The sequence below is a fragment of the Primulina eburnea genome, chromosome 7, assembly GCF_022965805.1.
Source record: "Primulina eburnea isolate SZY01 chromosome 7, ASM2296580v1, whole genome shotgun sequence".
Lineage (NCBI taxonomy): Eukaryota > Viridiplantae > Streptophyta > Magnoliopsida > Lamiales > Gesneriaceae > Primulina > Primulina eburnea.
In genome coordinates, this window is record NC_133107.1 from 9,417,604 (window position 1) to 9,437,655 (window position 20,052).

The 20,052-nt window shown below is 37.2% G+C and overlaps 1 long non-coding RNA gene across 1 annotated transcript; it reads left to right on the plus strand.

Moving 5' to 3' along the window:
- Window positions 1-38: 38 nt before the first annotated feature.
- On the plus strand, window positions 39-5,823 carry LOC140836120 (uncharacterized). Its single transcript, XR_012118981.1, has 3 exons — window positions 39-346; window positions 5,610-5,681; window positions 5,758-5,823. It is a non-coding gene; the product is annotated as an uncharacterized lncRNA (long non-coding RNA).
- The last annotated feature ends 14,229 nt before the right edge of the window (window positions 5,824-20,052 follow it).

Sequence of the window (20,052 nt, forward strand, 5' to 3'; positions counted from 1 at the left end):
GTGCTGATCCTAGAATTTAATGTGGGCTGTTGGGCCCAACAATAATATGCTCGTGGGCCCATGATTCTCTCCACGTTATTATCAATTTCAAAAATAAAACTACAATTTACGTCAAATAATATTCAACATTTCAAATTGGTTTTTAATTTAATATCATAATATAAATAATGACTCACAAACACTTATGAACAACACATTCTTACTGTTACTGAGATCAGAAATATTTCCCTACTCAAACCTGTGCCGTCTCCAGCGAAAATGATGTTCGAAAAAGTGAAGAGTTATTTTCTCAGCGACGGATTTAGCAAGGGCGTCGTCTTCATCGCATCATCGGCATGTTGTGTCAGTTTGGGGATTACGGTGTCCGATAATACTTATGGACAATTGCTTGAAAAAATCAATGAAATAGCTGACAATGTGGTAAGTTCAGGATTTCTTCATAATCCACCGCTGATGGCCTATGGAAGAGACTTGAAAAACTTTACATTAAGAAATCCTGTCAAGACAGAATCAACCTAAAGGGAAAATTCTTTGGTTTCAAGATGCTGGAATCCAAATCCCACAGACAATCTAGATGACTTTAACAAGTTGATCCTCGATCTTGAGAACATAAGAGTGAAGATTGATGATGAAGATAAAGCAATTATCCTCCTAAATTCTCTGCCAAAATCATACGTGCTTGGCAGAAAAACATCTGGAACAAACAAAGTTATGGCACCAGAGATTAGCACACAAGTTGAAACAGGACTTATGGAGCTTCATAAGCAAGGGCTGCTGGGAAAAGAACAACTCACAAATGTTGATTTCTGCGAACATTGTGTTAAGCGACGAGGATTAAATTCAATAAGGACAAACACAACTCACGAAGAATTTTTGGAATATGTGCATTCAAATCTTTGGGGGCTCTCTAAAGTGGCCTCAAATGGAGGAGCAAGGTATTTTCTTGACATTGATGGATGATTACTCTAAGATACATTGAAACACAAGAATGATGCATTAGAAAAGTCTAAGGAGTGACTAAAGGCCATTAGAATAGATAATGACCTAGAGTTTTGTTCCAAGGAGTTTGGTGAATAGTGCAAGACTATTGATTACTAAGTAATGAAATCCAAATCTCAAAAATAACCATTTCCAACAATCATTGAAATGAATCCAGAACTTACGCTAAACCCACCTCTTCTCAGCCCTATCTTCAGAACCTCCTCCAGCAAGCTTTTTCCGGAAGAAAAACATAATATTAGCTATGATTAATCGAACAAACCAAATAGTTATGAAATCATATTTCTAAACTTAACATATTATCAGGAATTTCGCTATTTTTCAAGCGATTGTCCAGGAGTATTATTGGACACCATAATCCCCAAACATGCACAGCATGCCGATGAGGCGATGAAGACAACACTCTTACTAAATTCGTCGCTGAGAAATAACTCTTCACTTTTCGAATACCATTTTTGCTGGAGACGACACGAGCTTGCATATGGAAAGTGTTTTCAGATCAAATATCATTTTTTACATGATTAAAATATTACGGGCAAGATTTGGAAAAGAAAAAAAAACTTTCTTCGAGAAAATTTTGTTTTTGACACAGAAATATACAGAAACACAAAGCAAAACCAAAACACAGATCTCATTGCAAGTTCCCAAATCTTTAAGCGCCGGAAGGAATAAATTAATACGATTTGAAATTATGTTTTTTAACCCCTTTAATTTAAGCTAATCTATCAACCAATTAACGATCAAGGAAAAAATAATAAATGCTCAACAAGTCAATACCAACAACTATCATTAAACATGTAGAAACAGTGAAAATGGGGAAAAACACTGTAAAATGCTTGCAATTGGCACATAAAATATGATATCTCAAGCAGAATTAAAGATGAATGGAATTTAGTTTGTTGAAATTGCAAACCTAAAAACATGCAAAACATCACAAGAATGCCTCTGGCCTCCGAAGTCTAGAAAAGAACCTGCACATAATAATTCTTTGCTTTTTTCGACTTACAGTTATGGAGATCAGAAACACTTTCCCTACGCAAACTCATGCCGTCTCCAGCGAAAATGGTGTTTGAAAAATTTAAGAGTTATTTTCTCTGCGCCGGATTCAGCAAAGGCGTTGTCTTTATCGCATCATCGGCATGCTGTGTCAGTTTGGGGATTACGGTGTCTGATAATACTCCTGGACAATCGCTTGAAAAAATCAGCTAAATTGCTGACAATGTGGTAAGTTTAGAAATATGATTTCATAACTATTTGGTTTGTTCGAATAATCATGGCTAATATTATGTTTTTCTCCCAGAAAAAGCTTAATGGAGAAAGTTCTGAAGATAGGGCTGAGAAGAGGCGGGTTTAGCGTAAGTTCTGTTGGATTCTTTTAAATGATAGTTGGAAATTGTTATTTTGGAGATTCGAATTTCAATAGTCGATGATATGAGATTTCGCCTAAGGGACTTCACCCCCGTCCTTTCAAGTTCAGCGTCCTCGCTGAGATTCGCCCCACCATCCCAAATCCATGCGGAGTCGTTCTGATATGAAAGGTAACGGCCCAGCCCGATGTGAAATTGTCCATTTTGGCCTAGGGCCTTACGGATTTAAAATGTATCACAAGGAGTTGCTACACGCCTATTTAAAGGCCAGCATCTCTCCCGTGGTTCGGCGATATGGGATTTCGCGGCCTTCACCCACCTTTTTGGGGCTCAGTGTCATTGCCGAGGTTTGCCCCACCATCCTCGTCTACGGGCCTTCACTAACCGTCGCCTAAAATAAATTTTCCACGATTTTCATAATTCCGTCGCTATTTTTAGCGGATGTTTTATCACAAAACCGTTGCTAAATTGACCACAGTTTTCAAAAACCGTAGGAATTTTGGCATGGTCTTGTCAAAACCGTGGGTAATTTTATTTAGCGACGGAATTATAAAAATCGTCCTAAATCTGTAAAAAAACGTAACTAAAATAGTTATTGTCAAACTACCTGTCGAAGTTTGATCACGGTGTTTGGAAAAATTCAAATTAGATATGGTTTTTAAAAAAACGTCGCTAAAAGAATAGTTTTTTGTAGTGTAAATTTGTGAACATGTACAACATTTCAATTTGGTTTTTAATTAAATATAATAATATAAATAATGACTCACGCACACCTGTGAATGCACATTCTTACAGTTATGTAGATCAGAAATAATTTCCCTACTCAAGCTCATGCCGTCTCCAGCGAAAATGGTGTTTGAAAAATTGAAAGTTGTTTTCCCACCGTCGTGTTTATCAAAAGCGTTGTCTTCATCGCCTCATCGGCTTGCTGTGCCAGTTGGGGATTACGGTGTCCGATAATACTCATTTACAATCGCTTGAAAAAATCAACTAAATTGCTGACAATGTGGTAAGTTTAGAAATATGATTTCATAACTATTTGGATTGTTCGAATAATCATGGTTAATATTATGTTTTTCCTCCAGAAAAAGCTTGCTGGAGGAGGACAGGTTCTTAAGATAGGACTGAGAAGAGACGGGTTTAGTGCAACTTTTGTTCGACTCTTTTCAATGATAGTTGTAAACAGTTATTTTGGAGATTCGAATTTCAATAATCGGTGATATGAGATTTCGCCTAAGGGACTTCACCCCCCTGCGGGTTCAGCATCCTCGCTGAGATTCTCCCCACCATCCCAAATCAATGCGTAGTCGCTCTGATACCAAATGTAACTGCCCAGCCCACTTGTGAAATTGTCCGCTTTTGCTCAGGGCCGACGGATTTAAAACGCGTCACAAGGAGTTGCTACACGCCCATTTAAATGACCAGCATCTCTCCTGTGGTTCGGCGATGTGAGATTTTGCCTAAGGGCCTTCACTCACCCTTTTGGGACTCAGCCTCCTCGCTGATGTTTGCCCTACCATCCTCGCCTACAGGCCTTCATTCATCGTCGCTAAAATAAATTTTCTACGACTTTAATAATTCCGTCACTATTTTTAGCGAATGTTTTATCACAAAATCTTCGTTAAATTGGCCACAGTTTTCAAAAACCGTCGGAATTTGGGCACGGTCTTGTCAAAACCGTGGGTAATTTTATTTAGCGATGGAATTATAAAAACCGTCCCTAAATTTGTAAAAAACCATCACTAAAATAACGATTGTCAAAATACCCATCGTAGTTTTATCAAGGTGTTTGGAAAAACTCAAATTAGTTATGATTTTTAAAAACCGTCGCTAAAGGAATAATTTTTTGTAGTGTAAATTTGTGAACATGTACAACATTTCAATTTGGTTTTTAATTTAATATAATAATATAAATAATGACTCACGCACACCTGTGAACACATATTTTTACAGTTATGGAGATCAGAAATACTTTCCCTACGCAAGCTCATGTCGTCTCAAGCGAAAATGGTGTTTGAAAAATCGAAGAGTTATTTTCCCACCGTCGGATTTAGCAAAAGCGTTGTCTTCATCGCCTCATCGGCTTGCTGTGTCAGTTTGGGGATTACGATGTCCGATTATACTCTTGGACAATTGCTTGAAAAAATCAGCTAAATTGCTGACAATATGGTAAGTTTAGAAATATGATTTCATAACTATTTGTTTCATGGTTAATATTATGTTTTTCTTCCAGAAAAAGCTTGCTGGAGGAGGTTGTGAAGATAGGTCTGAGAAGAGGCGGGTTTAGCGTAAGTTCTGTTCGATTATTTTCAATGATAATTGGAAAAGGTTATTTTGGAGATTCCAATTTCAATAGTCGGTGATATGTGATTTCGTCTATGGGACTTCACCCCCCCTTTTCGGGTTCAGCATCCTTGCTGAGATTCGCTCCACCATCCCAAATCCATGCAGAGTTGTTCTGATACCAAATGTAACGGCCCATCCCAATGTGAAATTGTCCGCTTTGGCTCAGGGACTCACGTATTTAAAACACGTCGCAAGAAGTTGCTACACGTCCATTTAAATGACCAGCATCTCTCCCATGGTTCGGCGATGTGGGATTTCTCCTAATGGCCTTCACCCACTCTTTCGGGACTCAGCGTCCTCGCTGAGGTTTGCCCCACCATCTTCGCCTACGGGCCTTCACTCACCGTCGCCTAAAATAAATTTTCCACGACTTTTATAATTTCATCGCTATTTTTAGCGAATGTTTTAACACAGAACCGTCGTTAAATTGGCCATGGTTTTCAAAAACCGTCGGAATTTGGACACGATCTTGTCAAAACCGTGGGTAATTTTATTTAGCGACGGAATTATAAAAATCGTCCTAAATCTGTAAAAAAACCGTAACTAAAATAGCGATTGTCAAACTACCCGTAGAAGTTTGATCACGGTATTCGGAAAAATTCAAATTAGATATGGTTTTTAAAAAACCGTCGCAAAAAGAACAGTTTTTTGTAGTGTAAATTTGTGAACATGTAAAACATTTCAATTTGGTTTTTAATTAAATATAATAATATATATAATGACTCACGCACACCTGTGAACGCACATTCTTACAGTTATGTAGATCAGAAATAATTTCCCTACGCAAGCTCCTGCCGTCTCCAGCGAAAATGGTGTTTGAAAATTTGAAAATTTGTTTTCCACCGTCAGATTTAGCAAAAGCGTTGTCTTCATCGCCTCATCGGCTTGTTGTGCCAGTTGGGGATTACAGTGTTCGATAATACTCCTGGACAATCGCTTGAAAAAATCAGCTAAATTGCTGACAATGTGGTAAGTTTATAAATATGATTTCATAACTATTTGGTTTGTTCCAATAATCATGGTTAATATTATGTTTTTCTCACAGAAAAAGCTTGCTGGAGGAGCTTCTGAAGATAGGGCCGAGAAGAGGCGAGTTTAGCGTAAGTTCTGTTTAATTTTTTAATGATAGTTGGAAAAGGTTATTTTGGAGATTCGAATTTCGATAGTCGGTGATATAGGATTTCGTCTATGGGACTTCACCCCCTCTTTCGGGTTCAACGTCCTCGCTGAGATTCGTCCCACCATCCCAAATCCATGCGGAGTCGCTCTGATACCAAATGTAACGGTCCATCCCACTTGTGAAATTGCCCGCTTTGGACCAGAGTTTCACGGAATTAAAACGCGTCACAAGGAGTTGCTACACGCTCATTTAAATGACCAGCATCTATCCCGTGGTTCGGCAAAGTGGGATTTTGCCTAAAGGCCTTGTCCCATCCTTTCGGGACTCAGCGTCCTCGCTGTGGTTTTCCCCACCATTCTCGCCTGCAGGCCTTCACTATCAAAACTGTTGTCTTCATCAACTCATCGGCATCCTGTGCCAGTTTAGGGATTACGATGTCCGATAATACTCCTGGACAATCGCTTGAAAAAATCAGCTAAATTGCTGACAATGTGGTAACTTTAGAAATATGATTTCATAACTATTTGTTTTGTTCGAATAATCATGGTTAATATTATATTTTTCTTCCAGAAAAGCTTGCTTGAGGAGCTTCTAAAGATAGTGCTGAGAAGATGCGGGTCTAGCGTAAGTTCTGTTCGATTCTTTTCAATGATAGCTGGAAATGGTTATTTTGGAGATTCCAATTTCAATAGTCGGTGATATGGTATTTCGTCTATGGGACTACAGCCCCCTTTCAAGTTCAGCGTATTCGCTGAGATTCGCCCCACCATCCAAAATCCATGAGGAGTCCCTCTGATACCAAATGTAACGGCCTAGTCTACATGTGAAATTGTCCGCTTTGGCCCAGGGTCTCACGGATTTTAAAACACGTCACAAGGAGTTGCTACATGCCCATTTAAATGGCCAGCATCTCTCCCGTGGTTTGGCAATGTGATATTTCGCCTAAGGCCCTTTACCCACCATTTTAAGACTCAGCATCCTCGCTGACGTTTGCCCCACCATCCTCGCATACGAGCCTTCACTAGCAAAAGTGTTGTCTTCATAACCTCATCGGCATGCTGTGCCAGTTTGGGAATTACGATGTCCAATAATTCTCCTGGACAATCGCTTGAAAAAATCAGCTAAATTGGTGACAATATAGTAAGTTTAGAAATATGATTTCATAACTATTTGGTTTGTTCGAATAATCATGGTTAATATTATGTTTTTCTCCCAAAAAAAACATGCTGGAGGAGGTTATGAAGATAGGGCCGAGAAGATTTGGGTTTAGCGTAAGTTATGTTTGATTCTTTTCAATGATAGTTTGAAATGGTTATTTTGGAGATTCGAATTTCAATAATCGGTGATATGGGATTTCGTCTATGGGACTTCACCCTTCCCCCTTTTCGGGTTCAGCGTCCTCGCTGAGAATCATCCCACCATCCCAAATCCATGCGGAGTCGCTCTGATACCAAATGTAACGGCCCAACCCACTTGTGAAATTGTCTGCTTTGGCCCTGGGCCTAACGGATTTAAAACGCGTCACAAGGAGTTGATACACGCCCATTTAAATGACCAGCATCTCTCCCGTGGTTCGGAAATGTGAGATTTCTCCTAATGACCTTCACACCCTTTTGGGACTCAGCGTCCTCGTTGTGGTTTGCCCCTTCATCCTTGCCTACGGGCCTTCACTAGCAAAAGCGTTGTCTTCATCACCTCATCGGCATGCTATGTCACTTTGGGGATTACGATGTCCGATAATACTCCTGGACAATCGCTGAAAAAATCAGCTAAATTGTTGACAATGTGTTAAGTTTATTGGTTGATTTGTGGCCTTTAAAAACATAGTCATTTGTGGCTCCTATGATTGATTGGTTGAGATTTGGGATTTGATGGCGCTTTGCCGACTCTATCATGTGGATATTTCCTTAGACTTGACTGAGACCAGTGTGCCAGTTGAGCATTGATTTGATAGTGATTCGATTGGTTCCGATACATGCTCAGTGGATGGACATTTGACCTGATATCTCCACGACATGCATGCATTGCATATCATATATCATTGTATAGATACAAGTTGTATTTATTATGGTTGTTCCATACGGAACGTTTGCTCACTCCCAAGGGGGACTGATGTTGTCTTTGTGTGTAGACAATGGCAGGTACTCTAGGTTATCAGGAGACCAGATAAGGTACTTCTGGAGGGAGTCATATTTGAGTTTAGGTTGAGTGCTCTATCCCAATGTATGTATGTATTTATATACCGGGGCATATCCTGGGGATATGAGTTGTTTGTTTGTAGTTGATTTGATTTATGTGTGAGCTTATTTTATGATGTGCAGTGTTTAGACGAGACTTTATTATATACTATTTTTAGTATTATAATTATAGTTGACATATTTTGGGTTCATTATGAAGAAATTTTTTACTCGTTTTCAGGTATAATTAATTAACTCTTATCAAATTGCATTGTAATAACGATTAGGAGTTAAGGACCCCACACGGTATGGTTTCAGAGCGACTCCGCGTGAGTTTGGGATAGTGGGGCAAACCTCAGCAAGGATGCTGAGTCTCTAAAGGGGGGGTTAAGACCCTTTGACGATATCTCACATCGTCAAACCACGGGAGATATGATGAACATTTAAATGGGTTTGTAGCAACCCTTTGTGACGTGTTTTAAATTCATGAGGCCCTGGGTCAAAGCGGACAATTTTACAAGTGGGCCGGGCTGTTGTATTTGGTATCAGAGCGACTCCATGTGGGTTTGGGATGGTGGGGCAAACCTCAGCGAGGACGTTGAGTTCCGAAAGGAGGGTGAAGACCTTTAGGCGAAGTTCCACGTCGCCAAACCACGGGAGACATGTTGGACAATTAAATAGGCATGTAGCAACCCCTTGTGGCGTGTTTTAAATCCCTGAGGCCTTGGGCCAAAGCGGAAAATTTCACAAGTAGGTTGGGTCGTTACACTTTTAATGGGGATTCATCTTCTTTAAACCTCACATCTCTGCTTATTACTGTCCTAGAGTTTCCAGGCTCTATGCATTTAGTTTGTGGCCTTTTACCTCTTGAGGATAACCAAGGAAAACACATTTTAATGCTCTAAGCTCTATCTTACCTTATTTTATATGTGCATAAGTTGTATAGCCAAACACCCTCAAATTTTCAAAGTTGGAGGTGTTCATGTCCATTTCTCAGTCGGAGTTATCATGCCGAATGGGACTGAGGGGCAGCAGTTTATTAGAAAACATGCAGTGGAGGCAGCCTCTGTCCAATAATTTCTTGGTAAGCCTGAATGTGGCAGCATAGACCTCACTCTTCCAAGTATTGTACTGTTCATTCTCTCGGCAAGACCACTTTGTTGGGTTGTACCAGGAACCGTGAGCTGTCTAAGTATTTATTTGTCTTTGCACTATTCACCAAATTCCTTTGAACAAAAACTCTAGGCCATTATCCATTCTAAGGGCCTTTAGTTTGTTTCCAGTTTGGTTTTCTAGAATATAAGTCACTCCTTATATTTTTCTAATGCGTCATTCTTGTGTTTCAATGTATCATAGACTAATCATCCATCAATTTCAAGAAAATACATTGCTCCTCCATTTGAGGCCACTTTAGAGGGCCCCCAAAGATTTGAATGCACATACTCCAAAATTCTTCGTGAGTTGTGTTTGCCCTTAATGAATTTAATTCTCGTTGCCTTGCCCTTAACACAATGTTCGCAGGAGTAAACATTTGTGAGATGTTCTTTTCCCAGCAGCCCTTGCTTATGAAGCTCCATAAGTCCTGTTTTCACTTTTGTGCTAATCTCTGGTGCCATAACTTGGTTTGTTCCATATGTTTTTCTGTAAAAAAACGTATGATTTTGGCAGAGAATTTAGGAGGATAATTGTTTTATCTTAATCACCAATCTTCACTCTTAGTTCTCAAGATTGAGTGTCAACTTGTTAAAGTCACCTAGATTGTCTCTGATGGATTTGGATTCCAGCATAATGAAACCAAAGAATTTTACCTTTAGGTAAATTCGGTCATGAAGGGAGTTCTTCATGTAAAGTTCTTCAAGTCTCTTCCATAGGCCAGCAACGATGGATTCTGAAGAAACCTCACGTAGAACCTTGTCATCGAGATGCAAGGTGATTGTGCTAAAATCCATTTCCATGGTTCGAACTTCTGATCTTGCGCGAGTGACGCTGGTTAACATTTCAGCCCTCCCAAGGCCTTTTCCACCTTTTGTTGTACCAAGATTGCATACATACGCTTTCGATACATGGAGAAATAACCTTTAACATCAAAACCGCTTCACCTCAATCTTGCATATCCCCAATTTTGATATCGTGTTTCCCTTAAACTTGTCTCTGATGCCAACTGTTGCGATTTAATCAAACAGTTTGTGATCAAAGTTCTGAATTTTCTATTGCATCTGTCACTTATTCTTGTAGAGCCAATCCCAAGTTCAAACTTTCAATAATAGATAATATCATGCACAAGAATAATAACAATAATGCAAGAAGACTCAAGAAACACCGATATACTTGGTTCGAGAAATTGATCTACATCCATGGAGGGAATCACTACTGTAAAATTTCCAATATTCATGAGTATACAGATCACTCATACGATTGACTCTTGATTGAATCTTCCTCTGTTTCTCAAGAACACTCACTCTTGAATTGATATGACAAAGTGTTCTTCTCTCACACTCTTCTATACTCCAACAATTGTATCTATTATTAGGGATTTTGAAAGGAGTTGTCACATATCTCGATTATTGATATTGGGAGTGCACTACAACAGAAACGGCAAGGTAATTTACAACTATTGTAATTGATGGTGTTGTTGAAAGTGCGTTCTACGACAACGGTTGAAATACATTGTCGTTGCTATTATTTGCGACGGATTTTCAAAATCTGTCACTAATCATAAACCGTCGCTAAAATTAGCGACAGATAACATAACAAACTGTCGCTAAGTAGCGACGGTTTAATATACCGTCGCTAAAATTAAAATTAGCGACGGTTTTCCATAAAGTCTTTCGATAATTTTAGCGACGGTTTTTCATGATGTACGTCGCTAAGTTTTTCAGTAAAATAAAAAAAACTTACAATTTGACTATGCTAACAATATTCATGATCTTAACTAACACTTTAAAATTTACCAAAAATTGAAACGAAAATTTTTTTATCCTTAACTGAAACTAAAATCGTCTAAGAGAGAAAAATTTTAAGTGCTGTGGAGGAAAATGGACCGGAAAAATGGAGATATTTATAGACAATTTGCGACGATGTTTTAATAGCGACGGTAAATTCGTAAACCGTCGCTAACATATACCGTCGCTTTTAGCGACGGTATATTAATCCGTCGCTATTTAGCGACGGTTTGTTATGTTAATGTCGCTATTTTTGGCGACGGTTTCTGCGACGGCAAAATCCGTCGCTAATTTGACAATTTGTCGCAAATAATAGCAACGACAATGGATTTTAACCGTTTTCATTGAGTGCACTTTCAACAACACCATCAATTACAATAGTTGTAAATTACCTTGCCGTTTTTGTTATAGTGTACTCCCAATATCAATAATCGAGATATGTGACAACTCCTTTCAAAATCCCTAATAAGAGATACAATTGTTGGAGTATAGAAGAGTGCGAGAGAAGAACACTTTGTCATATCAATTCAAGAGTGAGTGTTCTTGAGAAACAGAGGAAGATTCAATCAAGAGTCAATTGTATGAGTGATCTGTATACTCATGAATATTGGAAATATCGTCGCTACTCCGTCAATAATAGCGACGATAATCTATTAAACCGTCGTTAATTTAAAAATTGTGACATTTTGATTAAACCCGTCGCTACATTTAGCGACGGTTTTACCAAAATCGTCGCTAAATGTAGCAACAGTTTAAAAGAACCGTTTTTGTATTGTCCAAAAAAACACGATAAAAAACGCTCAAAGACAACAGTTTGTCTTTGACCCCCCCAAAAAAAGCTAAAAGACAACAGTTTTTGGAAAACCATTGTCTTTTGCTTATAAAAACACGCATACGACAACGGTTTTTACAAAAATCGTTGTTAAAAAGCATACGACAACGGCTTTAGTGAAAAATCGTTGTTGTATGTGCGTTGTTGAAAGGCGTTTTTCTTGTAGTGGTGGCTTTCAGTATTTATATCATTAGTCATCCATATAGTCCCCTGCCTTTGACATTTTTACGTCTTCAACCGATAGTGCATTTTGAAGTGGACTTGAGAGATTAACTAATTGATCTCACTTTTATTTAGAGTTTGGATAGACTTTTGACAATGGAATTGGATTTTTTGACACTAGTTTTACAAACCCAAATTCAAAACTGACGAGTTTAACTTTGCAGGAAAAAATTCTCGATACCTCAAGAAAACACTTCTAGTAACTTGAAGTCATGCATCAATTCACATTTCGCATTTTCTCAGGCTCAAGTTTCCTTGCATTAGAAAAGTCTCTTAAGTTCCGTTTCTAACTTGTAGGGGTGGTACGACACAAGAAGCACTATTGCAGTAGTTCTAAACACTACAAAAAACCGTCGCAAATAAAATTAGCGACGGTTAGCAATAAAGACCATCGCTAATTGTACCGACGGTCTTTTAATCAAGATTTTCGTTGCTAATTTTTTCGAAAAAAGATACTTTTATTAATTTAATAAATCTAAAAGAATCTGACAATCGAAACTAAAATAGTGTAAGAGAAAAAAATTGTATGAGAGAAAAATTTGAAGTGTTGTGAAGTAGTAAAATCTTGTAAGAGAGAAAAATTTTAAGTGTTATGAAGTGGTGAAAAAATTTTAAGTAATGTGTGCAGTGATAAAATTGTGTAAAAGAGAAAAATTTTAAGTGTTGTGAAGTGTTGGAGGAAAATGGACTGAAAAGGGTGGTATTTATAGACAGTTTGCGTCGATTTTTAGTTAAACTATCGCTATTTTCGACGGTAATTCAAAAAACCGGTGCATTTTTTAATTTTGCTACAGTTTGGCTTTAAACTGCCGCTAAAATTAGCGACGGTTACATCAAACTCGTAGCTAAATTGAGCGAATAATTTTAAACATACGACGATTCTTTTTAAATTTTAGCGACAATTTATACTAAACCGTCGCGAATTTTAAATTAGCGATGATTTGCATAAAATCGTCGTTAAAGTTAGCGATGAGTTTAGAAAATCCGTCTCTAAATATGGCAATGTTTTCCAAAACCGTTGTTGTTTGTCCCAAAACCGTTGTTGTTTGTCCCAAAACCACGGTATTCGACAACGGTTTCTTAAAATCGTTGTCGATTGTCAAAAAAAAAACATGCTAATAAACAACGGTTCATAGAACCATTGTCATTGGCCCTAAAGAAACGCTCAAAGACAACGGTTTTATAGAACCGTCGTCATTGACCCTAAAAACCGTTGTCTTTGACCCACAAAAGACAACGATTTTCGCTAAAATCATTGTTAAAAACATACGACAATGGGTTTTCGCTAAAATCATTGTCGTATATGCGTTATTGTATGCAAAATTTTTTGTAGTAAAAAAAATGTTAAGTATGCTTTTATGAAATGTATTTAGAGAAGATATGTGGAAGAAGGATATCAATTAGCTACCATATTGAGAAATAGAGAAACACGCCCCTTGAAATTCATAAATAGTACTGATGGATATATCAAGTGATATAAATTTCTTAGGTTCAATTCTGATGCTTTTGAAGTAAGAAACACTTGGCAAGAATTTTCTTTTGAAATCGACTTTTTTATTATCCAAAAAAAAAGGATTTCTTGATTTATAATTTTGAAAAATAAAAGAATATTTTTATCAAGCAAAGATAAAAAGTTATAATCAATATTTTGGTGTCCAGGATCACAATTTCTCATGAGAAATATTGAAGATATGAACAAGTTAGGTGGTCCTTAGTTGTATCAAATAAATAACCTAGATATCATCCTCATACTGATGGCCAGACTGAGCGTATAATTCAAACGTTAGAAGACATGTTATGTTCTATTGTGATGGATTTCAAAATTGGATGATAAGATGCCTTACCATTGTAGAATTTTTTTATAATAATATCTTCCAAACAAGTATTGTCATGGTACCTTTTGAAACCTTATATGGGAGACGATGTAGGTCATCGTTATTCTGGGATGAAATTGGTAAAAGACAAATGAATGGTCCTGAAATGATACAAGAAATGAATGACAAGGTTCAGTTGATTCGACAATGAATGAAAGCTGCTTAGGATTGTCAAACAAGTTATGATAACAAGCGAAGACGACCCTTAGAATTCCAAAAAAGTGATAAAGAGTTTTTGAAAATATCACCTTTCAGAGTTATTGTTCACGATATATTTTCTTCAAGATTTGTCAAATTATATGTTTAAAGCACTGTTAGGATTCGATTGGAAATGGGAAAGGATTTTCGAACTATGACCCTTATACGGTGGGATGATAACCGTTGTACGGCCTCAGTCCATAGAGAATTAACATATTGGACATGGCCTCACTCCTTAGAGGATTAACATATAGGAGACTGGTATCAGGAAACCATGGAATGAGGTAACTTTCACTGCTAAACAAGTATGATATACGAGTATGATAAGTGATGACATGTCATGATTATGAAGTATGTATATTCGTTATTACTCAAGTTACGATATGCTATGTAAAATTTGAAGTATATGTATATGTTGCTTCATGTCTCGAACGACACTCCACTTGCTGAGTATTTCCCAAAATACTCATCCTCTTACTCTACCCTCCCAAATAAATCCGAAGAAGAATCGAACACCAGTTTTGGAGCTAATGGTGGACGCATGAAGAATTTTAATTAATAAGATGTTCTTTTGAGTTTTAATTCTAGTTATAAACTCTTCTGCATATTTTTATCATTTTAAGAATCTACGTTGTAAAGACAATTTTATGATTGATTATGAGTAATAAACTGGTTTTTGGTTTATACTGTACTACGAAGCTTGCTGTTTTCAATTACGTGGTTGTAAAATAACGTCCGTGTCGACTAACCCCGGTCTCAGGACGTGACCACAAGAAACACTACTGCAGTAGTTCTAAAAAAAAGGGTTAAGTATGCTTTTATGAAAGATGTTTAGATGAAGATATGTGGAAGAAAGATATCAATTAGCCACCATATTGAGAAATAGAGATACATGCCCCTTGAAACTCATAAATAGTACTGATGGATATATCAAGTAACATAAATTTCTTAGCTTCAATTCTGATACTTTTGAAGTAAAGAAACACTTGGCAAGACTTTTCTTTTGTGATAGACTTTGTTATTATCCAGAAAAAGGATTTTCATATTTATATTTTTGAAAAATAAAAGAATATTTTTATCAAGCAAAAGCTAAAAATTATAATCAATATTTTGGTGTCCAGGATCGCAATTTCTCATTAGAAATATTGAAGATATGAACAAGTTAAGGTGGTCCTTAGTTGTATCAAATAAATAACCTGGATATCTACGAGAGATGGAAATGAATAAATATTTTGGTTAAGAAGATGGTCAAGGTATTCAAGGAGCTCGATATCAAATATTCTTTGGAGCCCGTGACACATGCTTAGTTCCTCAACTCAAGGAACCTGCGGCACTTAGAATTTCTCCCAGAATGAAGCTAATTAGAAAATACAAGAGAACAAAAAAGATTTTGAGAGTAACTAACTTCGTATTACTTGAATGTTTTCCAAACTTGAATTGATATAAGTGAAGTAGTGAAGTCTGTTTATACCACTATTCCTCCCCTAAGAATGGATGATCTAATCATACGATGGAGATTAAGTCTCCATAACTATCTATAGAATATTCTTTTGATATTTACAATGGAGGAATCTAGATCAAGGCTATATTCTACTTCATTCTAGAATATTTTACAATGTAAATACTTAGCAAGAACATACTAGTGGTTCTAGAGAATTCCGTCAAATTCAAGGGATTTCTAGAATTCTTGGAAACTTCCCGTGACTTGAACAGCAAAAAAAATATTCTAGATGAAGAAAAATTTCTGCAAACAATAGTGCGAAAATAAACATATAATATGTCTTTTAGTATGTAGATAGATTTCACAGGCTTTACTTATTGAGCGAGTCTCATGTGAGACCGTCTCACGGATTATAATCTGTGAGACGGGTCAACCCTACCCATATTCACAATAAAAAGTAATACTCTTTGTATAAAAAGTGATATTTTTTCATGGGTGACCCAAATAAGAGATCCGTCTCACAAATAATACCCGTGAGACCGTCTCACACAAGTTTTTGCCTTACTTATTTATGGCAGTAAGTGCATTGATACGTGTTTGTTTTTGGATTGCGATTACCCTTACGCTGTGTTTGGTTTGATTGATTAGGTAGATTTATTTTTTTTAAACCTACCTAATCACTCGTTCGGTACGTTTTTTATTTAACTAGGTCATTCCCTCCTATGAATGATTAGGTTATATTAGGTAGGTTAAAATAATACATTCTCACCCCCTATATTTATTTATCTCACTCTTAATCCATCCTATTTTTCCAATTTTACCCTTCTCCTAAATCCAAACTCACCACCACTTTCTTCCACCGACCGCCCACCGCCGTCGGCAACCGCCGGCCGCCGATTCCGTCCGACTACCACCGCAGATTCCGGCCGACCATCGCCAGCTGCCGCTTCCGGTCGACCGCCGCCCTGTCGTCGGACCACCTCCGTTGCCGGGCCGTCGTCGGAGTAAAGAAAAAAAATCAAGAAAAAGGCAATTTCGTCATTTAATCAAAATATTCAAAATTATCTCATACTTAAAAATCATACCAAACATAATACTATTTTACATCATATATTACATTTCTATCACAATCATTTTTTTTTATTATTTACATACTAATCATTAGTTTATTTAATCCTTCTAACCAAACGTAGCCTTAAAAAATAGAGTTAGGAGCGAGCGCAAGTCAAGTTTTATCGAGTTTAGTTAGTTATAATCGGGTAACTAATGTATCGGATGGGGAAAACATACGTTACATACCCAATTAAGATCTAACTAATATCGGTTTGGATGGCGATTACCCTTATAAACAGCTACGCTTTCAAAATATATATTATAGATTGTTTATTAATTACATTTGTTTAAAAGATTAGTAGAAAAGTCATTTGATATTAAAAATTATGATTATATTTAAATTTGTGTCCCAAATCCGAGGACATGAGAAAATTAAGTTGTTGGTAGGATTTAAGAAATGATATATAAATAACTTATATCATTGTTTTCGCAAAAAATAATTTATATCGTTTGTCACACACACACACACAGATATATATATATATATATATATATATATATATATATATATATATATATATATATATATATATATATATATATATATATACACACTAAAATATACACTTTTATAAGACATTCTCTAGAAAACTATGTACATAGCGCCAGGGCTACTTTTTTTTCCGAACAAAAATGCTTAAGTTAAACGTAGACGGTTCCGTTTTGAACCATTTTGGCGATCAAGCCCTGAATTCAACGAGGTCTTTAAGAACCTATGGCTTAATGGAGGATCATATTCAATTCATCACAGTAATGACTTGATTCGAGAGCTTAAAGTGTGTGGGGAGAAATTACAACAGTGGGGTATATCAGAATTTGGTAATATCAATCGCCGAATAGATGACCTTCAAAAGACCATATCTCATCTCAACAACCAGAGGAATAGTTCGACTCTCCATACCACTATCCAATCTGTTGAATCTCAATTGGATCATTTGCTGAATTTACAAGAACATTACTGGAAACAACGAGCTAGGACAGAATGGCTTGCGGAAGGTGATCGTAATACAAAATTTTTTCATCGGCGGGCGTCTCGAAGACAAAGGAAAACTATATTCAGGGGATTTTTTCTTCAGAAAATCATTGGATCTCAGATTCAAATTCAGTTGCAGCTATATTTCAGGATTATTTCCAACAGCTATACACTACATCGAATCCAGATATTGTGGTTATAGAACATGCTCTAACAGGGATGCAACAACGACTCTCATCTGAGATGGTCAATCAACTGGACGAGCCTTTCTCTCATGATGAAATCAAGTCAGCACTTTTTAGCATGCAGCCTTGGAAAGCTCCGGGTCCTGATGGGTTTCATGCGGGCTTTTTCCAAGCTCAATGGAATCTGATTGGTGCGAATATAACTCAGGTTTGCTTGGATATTCTTAATAAGGGTTCCTCTTTTGGTGATTTGAATTCTACAATTTTAATCCTTATACCAAAAGTTCAGAATCCCTCTGAAGTTTCACATTTTCGGCCAATTAGCTTATGTAATGTTATTGCAAAAATAATTGGTAAAGCTTTGGCAAACCGAATGAAGAATATTTTACCAATCATTATCTCTCAAGAACAAAGTGCTTTTATTCCCGGTCGTTTAATCACAGACAATATCTTGGTTGCTTTTGAGTGCCTTCATACTTTGCGTCAAAAAAAGAAAGGCAACTCAGGGTTAATGGCCATAAAGTTGGATATAAGCAAAGCTTATGATAGAGTGGAATGGGTTTTCCTTAGTATTATCATGAAGAAGATGGGTTTTTCAGATAAATGGGTGGAGTTGACTCTACGATATGTTGCCTCATCGAGTTTTTCTATACTTTTGAATGGTAATCTAGTGGGTAACTTTATGCCGAGTCGTGGTCTTCGCCAAGGGTGCCCCCTATCTCCTTATTTGTTTTTGATTTGCTCTGAAGGTTTATCTAATCTTTTGAACCATCGAGTGGGGGCTGGTTTGATAAAGGGAATCAGATGTGCAAGATTGGCTCCTGTTATTAGCCATCTTTTTTTTGCTGATGATAGTCTGATTTTGGGAAGTACTGATGTGCTTAATTGTGTTAATATTAGGGAGGTGTTGTCTATCTATGCAGATGCATCTGGACAGGTTATCAATCTTCAAAAATCTTCAATTACTTTTAGTCCAAATCTTTCTGCTGAACACAAATCACAGGTTTATACTGCTCTTAATATGCCACCAAATGAATCCTATGAAATTTACTTGGGCCTTCCAGCGTTCATTGGCCGAAACAAAAACCAAGTTTTTGATGGCATTAAACAAAGGGTTTGGCGCAAATTACAGGCTTGGAAGCGGAATCTGTTTTCTGCTGGAGGTCGTGAGATTTTAATCAAGGCGGTTGCTCAAGCTACGTCTATTTATACAATGTCGATCTTCAAAATTCCTTATGGATTATGTCATTGTTTACAGCAGATGATTATGAAATTTTGGTGGAGTAACAACAAGGATAAATGCATTTACTGGAAAAAATGGAACTTGTTATGCCAACCAAAAGCTAAAGGGGGATTAGGATTTCGTGATCTTCAAAAATTCAATCAAGCCCTCTTAGCAAAACAAGGATGGAGAATGCTTCAAAATCTGAATCTCTTCTTAGTCGTTTTTTCAGGGCAAAATATTTTCCCTCCACTGATTTTCTTCATGCTGCACTTGGATCATCTCCATCTTATGTGTGGCGCAGTATATTATGGGGAAGAGACTTGCTTTCAAGGGGTATCCGTTGGCAAATTGGCTCTGGTGATAACATCAAAGTATTCCGAGATCCTTGGCTTTTACGTCCGTTATCATTTAAGCCTATAACTATACCTCAACATCAATTGGAAGATATGCGGATTAGTGAGTTGAGATTGGATTCAGGATCATGGAATTGGCAGCTAATAGAAGGGATTTTGTGGAAAATCGATCATGATGAACTACTGCCGTTTTCCGATTCAAGCTCTGTCAGGTAACGATAGAATCATTTGGCACTATAATCCTAATGGTGTTTTCTCAGTCCGATCAGCCTATTTCTTAGCATTAAATGATGGCATAGAGAGCAGCAAGAGTAGTTCGACAGGGAATGAAAGATTCTTCAAAAAACTATGGCATCTTAATATCCAGAACAAGATTAAGATCTTCGTATGGAAAGCTATACATGCTATACTCCCATCCCGTCATCACTTAGCTTCGAGAGGTGTCCAGATTGATCCTTTGTGCCCTCGTTGTGGTTTATCTAATGAGCATAGCTTCCATGTTCTATGGCACTGTCCTTGGGCGAAAAATGTGTGGTCTGAATCAGCTCTTTGGCCTATGTTATCCAGGTTTCGGGGACATAATTTCATGGAACTTTTGTGCTGGACAATATTGAATGGATCATGTGACGATGTGGGTTGTTTTGCAATTATATCCTGGAGTATTTGGCTCGCCAGAAATCAATGG